Source organism: Panthera onca, chromosome D2, assembly GCF_046562875.1.
Source record: "Panthera onca isolate mPanOnc1 chromosome D2, mPanOnc1 haplotype 2, whole genome shotgun sequence".
In the NCBI taxonomy this organism is placed as follows: Eukaryota; Metazoa; Chordata; class Mammalia; order Carnivora; family Felidae; genus Panthera; species Panthera onca.
In genome coordinates, this window is record NC_138349.1 from 64,856,745 (window position 1) to 64,864,786 (window position 8,042).

Genomic DNA, 8,042 nt, shown 5'->3' on the forward strand with positions numbered 1-8,042 from the left:
TCAACTCAGGTCATGATCTCACAGTTCATGAGTTCAAGACCTGTGTCAGGCTCTGTGCTGACATCTCAGAGCCTGAAGCCTCCTTTGGATTCTGTGTCTCCGTCTCTTTCTCTGTCTTTCCCCTGTTTGTGCTTGCTCATGCTCTCTCTCAAAAATAAATATATAAACATTAAAAATATATAAATATTAAAACTGTATATTTTTAAATCTGGCTAAACTGGGATCCTTAATGTTTGGGGGGAGGCACCTTCCACTCTGAGTGTTTATAGCAGATTAGGGGACAGCTCAACAGCCTCATGCAGACAGCAGGGGGTACAATTTATTACATTGGATGAACCTAATTCTTCTAGATCAATATATCTCTGTACACAAAGCTTACATGAAGAAATAGTTAAAGTCCCTGACAGGGATTGCAAACTCACCTGCCTGGAGGAGTCAGGAGGTAACATCAATGACTGGCCACAGGCAGCCACAGGCAAGAGGGAGACCACAGGGAATTGAAGAGAGCAAGCCCCATCTGAGGGGCGACAGCTACTTCGCTCCTGCCTGTTGCTATCATGCAACAGCATATGCCTGTTGTCTCCCTATGCTTCATTCTTGAACCATAAAATCTCCCAACTTTTCAAACACTAGAAAGAAAAAAGAAAAATCTGTAAATTTAAACCAACTGAATCTATCACATTATAGTCATGCAAATTTTTATCTTTGCCAGCCAAATGGCTCTTCAAGAAGACAGTAGTATCAGGAAGGTTTAGAGAACCCTCTGGGAGACTGTTCCAAATTTCAAATACCTCAAACGTGACCTCTGGCTCTTTGCATGCACCACTCTCATCAACATCAGCAGGAGTTAAGAATTTATCAGATCAATTATATCAAGATTTTCAAATGGACGCCTTCTTTTTATCTCTTCTGTATCAAACACTTATTTCATAATCCTTTGAAATATGGATGCTAGTCTAAACAAAGAGTACTGAATTTTCCTATTTAAGAAAATACTTGTACTAATAAGAGACCAAAAGAGACTTTATGTAAATTGACAAAAGGTCCATTTTCCGTGGCTTGCATTAAAACTTTCAACATCAAATTAGGTAAAAGTGTCAGGAGGTATTCTTAAAAGCTTGACTGCTCAGGAAGGATCCAGGGATATGAGTGCAGCTGAGCGTCAGGACGTTATGGGTGGTTTTTCCTCAGCAAGCATTTGGCAGACGCTGTTTCCACAGGATAGGATTGTTCATCTATCTCGCATTTTAAAATTAAACTAGTATTTTTATTGGGGCACGTGGATTAGAGGAGATCATGAAAAAAGAAATGGGTTGGCAAGAGAGAAAATTCAAATACCACCCAACGTCCTAAATTGAATTGCCTTGAAATAACCTAACAAGGTCATAAAAGTTTAAAACACTTCAAGGGTCAAAAGCTCAGAATCTCACAGCATTTCTAATTAGCAAAGTTCAGTTCATAGAAGGAAGCTAAGCGCTCAAGATTAAACCCAGCTGATGATCCTGACCACTTCCACTTAACCAGTCCACTTGACTAAGCCATGGGTTCCTTTTCTCTGTAAAATATCTGACTGATTTTACATTGGACAATTACCACTAGTAGGTTATTTTCTAGAATCCACACACATATGTTTAATGTTCACTTTGAGTTCTCTATGTTTCTCTCAAGTCAGTTTATGCCAGTTTTCTTGCTATTGCAATTACATAACTTAATTAAATGTACACAAACTGATGCAATAGCAGTGTGGGAGTTTGGGGATTCTGTGAAAACCTGGCCGAATACTTCAGAAAGAGTTGACAAAGGCAAGAAAATTATTGTGGTAAGATATTTGTGAAAGAGTGTGAGGTATATGTAACAATCCAGGCAGCTTCTGCTCTCAGGCTACCTCACAACCCCTTAACTTCTAGCTCTGCTTTTAGTAAATTAAAGCTAGGAGACACAGGAGACAGTGTCTTGTGGGTATGCAGGATGCAAGGAAGATGACCGAGCTCTCCTCAGAACACTGAAAAGAGGGGCCTTGACTCTTCATCAAATATTAGTGAACAACATGAATATTTAAAACATGTATATATTGGGGCACCTGGGTGGCTCAGTCGGTTAAGCATCTGACTCTTGATCTCGACCCAGGTCATGATCTCATGGTTCATGTGTTAGAGCCCCTCATCAGGCTCTGCACTGATGGCACAGAGGCTGCTTTGCATTCTGTCTCCCACTCTCTCTCTCTCTCTGCCCCTCACCTGCTTGCGCTCTTGCTCTCTCACTCTTTCTCAAAATAAATAAATCAACTTTAAAAATTAATTAATTAACTAATTTCAAAAAACAAAACATGTATATATTGTTTTCATGAGTCCTTTCTTTTATGTTTCTATGTGAGTATAGTTGACATACATTGTTACATTAGTTTCAGGTGTACAGCATAGTGATTGGACAATTCTATACATCATGCTATGCTCACCACAAGCGTAGCTACCATTTGTCACCATACAACATTGTTATAATGTCACTCATGACATTCTCTATGCTTTGCCTTTTATCCCCATGACTTATTCATTCCATAACTGGAAGCCTATATCTCCCTCCCTTTCACCCATCTTGTCCACCCTCTAGCAGCCATCAGTTTGTTCTCTGTATTCATTGATCTGATTCTGCTTTTTGTTTCTTTGTTCATTCGTTTTTTTTTTTAGATTTCACATATGACTGAAATCATATGGTATTTGTCTTTCTTAGTCTGACTTATTTCACTTAGCATTACACATTCTTTGTCCATCTATGTTGTCTCAAATGGTACAATCTTGAGCAGAACTTTCCAGAATGCTTGGTCAGAAGTGGAGGAGCCACGGCTGCCCAAACTACACCCAGGAATGAGCTCCTTCCCACTCCCTCACACCAACCTTGGCCTGCTCACCTGCTGTAGAAAATGGTGAAAGAAACTACTTACTGTGATGTTTGGGGGTCAAACCCAGTGCTACCCAGGAAGAATTGAAAAAGGTTTACAGGAAACTGGCTTTGAAGTACCACCCTTACAAGAATCCAAATGAAGGAGAGAAGTTTAAACAGATTTCTCAAGCTTATGAAGTGTGCTCTGATGCAAAGAAAAGGGAATTATATGACAAAGGAGGAGAACAGGCAATTAAAGAAGGTGGACCAGGCAGTGGTTTGGACTCTCCCATGGACACCTTTGATACGTTTTTTGGAGGAGGAGGAAGGATGCAGAGAGAAGGGAGAGGTGAAAATGTTGTACATCAGCTCTCTGTAACCTTAGGAGATTTATGTAACAGTGCAATAAGAAAACCAGTTCTGTAGAAGAATGTGATTTGCAACAAATGTGAAGGCCAAGGTGGTAAGAAAGGAGTGGTAGAATGTTGTCCCAATAGCTGAGGTACTAGAGTGCAAATAAGAATTCATCAGACAGGATCTGGAATGGTTCAGCAAATTCAATCTGTGTGCATTGAGTGCCAGGACCCTAGGGAATGGATCAGTCCTAAAGATAGATGTAAAAGCTGCAATAGAAGGAAGAGAATTCGAGAAAGGAAGATTCTAGAAGTTCATATTGACAAGGGCATGAAAGATGGCCAGAAAATAACATTCCATGGTGAAGGAGACTAAGAACCAGGACTGGAAACACGAGCTATTATCATTATTTTAGATCAGAAGGGCCATGCTGTTTTTACTTGGTGAGGAGAGGATCTTCTCTTGTATATGGACATACAGCTGGTTGAAGCACTGTATGGCTTTCAAAAGTCAATATCTACTCGTGACAACAGAATCATTGTCATCACCTCTCATCCAGGTCAGACTGTCAAGCAGGGAGATATCAAGTGTGCTAAATGAAGGCATGCCAATTTATTGTAGGGTGAATATGAAAAGGGTCACCTAATCATCGAAATTAAGGTAAACTTTCCTGAGAGCGGCTTTCTCTCTCCTGATAAACTCTTTGCTAGAAAAACTCCTATCTGAGAAGAAGGAAGTAGAAGAGACTGATGAAATGGACCAGGTAGAACTGGTGCACTTTGGTCCAAATCAGGAAAGATGGCACCATCACAATGGAGAAGCATATGAGAATGATGAACATCTTCCTGGGGATGGTGTTCAGTGTCAGACCTCTTAATGGGGCCTGTGAATAACCTGCTGGCATCTTGTATGCAGTAGTGAATGAGAGAAAGACTGTAATCATAGCTCATTGTTTCTGTTTTAATATTCAACTATTGTAATGTTTTAAAAGTTAAATGAAGAATAAACTGCTGGGGGTTCCGGAAGATGGCGGCGTAGGAGGACGCGGGGCTCACAGCGCGTCCTGCCGATCACTTAGATTCCACCTACACCTGCCTAAAGAACCCAGAAAACCGCCAGAGGATTAGCAGAAGGGAGTCTCCGGAGTCAAGCGCAGACGAGAGGCCCACGGAAGAGGGTAGGAAGGGCGGCGAGGCGGTGCGCGCTCCACGGACTGGCGGGAGGGAGCCGGGGCGGAGGGGCGGCTCGCCGGCCAAGCAGAGCCCCCGAGTCTGGCTGGCAAAAGCGGAGGGGCCGGACAGACTGTGTTCTGACAGCAAGAGCGACTTAGCGTCTGGGAGGTCATAAGTTAACAGCTCTGCTCGGAAAGCGGGAAGGCTGGAGGACAAAGGGAGGGAGAGCTGCTGAGCCCCCGGACGGCAGAGCTCAGCTTGACGGGGAACAAAGGCGCCAGCGCCATCTCCCCCGCCCATCCCCCAGCCAAAATCCCAAAGGGAACCAGTTCCTGCCAGGGAACTTGCTCGCTCCGCGCAAACACCCAACTCGGTGCTTCTGCGGAGCCAAACCTCCGGCAGCGGATCTGACTCCCTCCCGCTGCCACAGGGCTCCTCCTGAAGTGGATCACCTAAGGAGAAGCGAGCTAAGCCTGCCCCTCCAGCCCCCGTGCACCTTGCCTACCCACCCCAGCTAATACGCCAGATCCCCAGCAACACAAGCCTGGCAGTGTGCAAGTAGCCCAGACGGGACACGCCACCCCACAGTGAATCCCGCCCCTAGGAGAGGGGAAGAGAAGGCACACACCAGTCTGACTGTGGCCCCAGCAGTGGGCTGGGGGCAGACATCGGGTCGGACTGCGGCCCCGCCCACTAACTCCAGTTATACACCACAGCACAGGGGAAGTGCACTGCAGGTCCTCACCACGCCAGGGACTCTCCAAAATGACCAAACGGAAGAATTCCCCTCAGAAGAATCTCCAGGAAATAACAACAGCTAATGAACTGATCAAAAAGGATTTAAATAATATAACAGAAAGTGAATTTAGAATAATAGTCATAAAATTAATCGCTGGGCTTGAAAACAGTATACAGGACAGCAGAGAATCTCTTGCCACAAAGATCGAGGGACTAAGGAACAGTCACGAGGAGTTGAAAAACGCTTTAAACGAAATGCAAAACAAAATGGAATCCACGATGGCTCGGCTTGAAGAGGCAGAAGAGAGAATAGGTGAACTAGAAGATAAAGTTATGGAGAAAGAGGAAGCTGAAAGAAAGAGAGATAAAAAAATCCAGGAGTATGAGGGGAAAATTAGAGAACTAAGTGATACACTAAAAAGAAATAATATACGCATAATTGGTATCCCAGAGGAGGAAGAGAGAGGGAAAGGTGCTGAAGGGGTACTTGAACAAATTATAGCTGAGAACTTCCCTGAACTGGGGAAGGAAAAAGGCATTGAAATCCAAGAGGCACAGAGAACTCCCTTCAGACGTAACTTGAATCGATCTTCTGCACGACATATCATAGTGAAACTGGCAAAATACAAGGATAAAGAGAAAATTCTGAAAGCAGCAAGGGATAAACGTGCCCTCACATATAAAGGGAGACCTATAAGACTCGTGACTGATCTCTCCTTTGAAACTTGGCAGGCCAGAAAGGCTTGGCACGATATCTACAGTGTGCTAAACAGAAAAAATATGCAGCCGAGAATCCTTTATCCAGCAAGTCTGTCATTTAGAATAGAAGGAGAGATAAAGGTCTTCCCAAACAAACAAAAACTGAAGGAATTTGTCAACACGAAACCAGCCCTACAAGAGATCCTAAGGGGGATCCTGTGAGACAAAGTACCAGAGACATCACTACAAGCATAAAACATACAGACATCACAATGACTCTAAACCCATATCTTTCTATAATAACACTGAATGTAAATGGATTAAATGCGCCAACTAAAAGACATAGGGTATCAGAATGGATAAAAAAACAAGACCCATCTATTTGCTGTCTACAAGAGACTCATTTTAGATCTGAGGACACCTTTAGATTGAGAGTGAGGGGATGGAGAACTATTTATCATGCTCCTGGAAGCCAAAAGAAAGCTGGAGTAGCCATACTTATATCAGACAAACTAGACTTTAAATTAAAGGCTGTAACAAGAGATGAAGAAGGGCATTATATAATAATCACCCAAGAAGAGCTAACTATTATAAATGTCTATGCGCCAAATACCCGAGCCCCCAGATATATAAAACAATTACTCATAAACATAAGCAACCTTATTGATAAGAATGTGGTCATTGCAGGGGACTTTAACACCCCACTTACAGAAATGGATAGATCATCTAGACACACAGTCAATAAAGAAACAAGGGCCCTGAATGATACATTGGATCAGATGGACTTGACAGATATATTTAGAACTCTGCATCCCAAAGCAACAGAATATACTTTCTTCTCGAGTGCACATGGAACATTCTCCAAGATAGATCATATACTGGGTCACAAAACAGCCCTTCATAAGTTTACAAGAATTGAAATTATACCATGCATACTTTCAGACCACAATGCTATGAAGCTTGAAATCAACCACAGGAAAAAGTCTGGAAAACCTCCAAAAGCATGGAGGTTAAAGAACACCCTACTAACGAATGAGTGGGTCAACCAGGCAATTAGAGAAGAAATTAAAACATATATGGAAACAAACGAAAATGAAAATACAACAATCCAAACGCTCTGGGATGCAGCGAAGGCAGTCCTGAGAGGAAAATACATTGCAATCCAGGCCTATCTCAAGAAACAAGAAAAATCCCAAATACAAAATCTAACAGCACACCTAAAGGAAATAGAAGCAGAACAGCAAAGGCAGCCTAAACCCAGCAGAAGAAGAGAAATCATAAAGATCAGAGCAGAAATAAACAATATAGAATCTAAAAAAACTGTAGAGCAGATCAACGAAACCAAGAGTTGGTTTTTTGAAAAAATACACAAAATTGACAAACCTCTAGCCAGGCTTCTCAAAAAGAAAAGGGAGATGACCCAAATAGATAAAATCATGAATGAAAATGGAATGATTACAACCAATCCCTCAGAGATACAAACAATTATCAGGGAATACTATGAAAAATTACATGCCAGCAAATTGGACAACCTGGAAGAAATGGACAAATTTCTAAACACCCACACTCTTCCAAAACTCAATCAGGAGGAAATAGAAAGCTTGAACAGACCCATAACCAGCGAAGAAATTGAATCGGTTATCAAAAATCTCCCAACAAATAAGAGTCCAGGACCAGATGGCTTCCCAGGGGAGTTCTACCAGACATTTAAAGCAGAGATAATACCTATCCTTCTCAAGCTATTCCAAGAAATAGAAAGGGAAGGAAAACTTCCAGACTCATTCTATGAAGCCAGTATTACTTTGATTCCTAAACCAGACAGAGACCCAGTAAAAAAAGAGAACTACAGGCCAATATCCCTGATGAATATGGATGCAAAAATTCTTAATAAGATACTAGCAAATCGAATTCAACAGCATATAAAAAGAATTATTCACCATGATCAAGTGGGATTCATTCCTGGGATGCAGGGCTGGTTCAACATTCGCAAATCGATCAACGTGATACATCACATTAACAAAAAAAAAGAGAAGAACCATATGATCCTGTCAATCGATGCAGAAAAGGCCTTTGACAAAATCCAGCACCCTTTCTTAATAAAAACCCTTGAGAAAGTCGGGATAGAAGGAACATACTTAAAGATCATAAAGGCCATTTATGAAAAGCCCACAGCTAACATCATCCTCAACGGGGAAAAACTGA

The 8,042-nt window shown here is 42.1% G+C and overlaps 1 pseudogene; it reads left to right on the forward strand.

Moving 5' to 3' along the window:
* The first annotated feature begins 2,917 nt into the window (after nucleotides 1-2,917).
* LOC132684605 (dnaJ homolog subfamily A member 1 pseudogene) lies at nucleotides 2,918-4,108 on the forward strand (annotated as a pseudogene).
* Nucleotides 4,109-8,042: the final 3,934 nt, after the last annotated feature.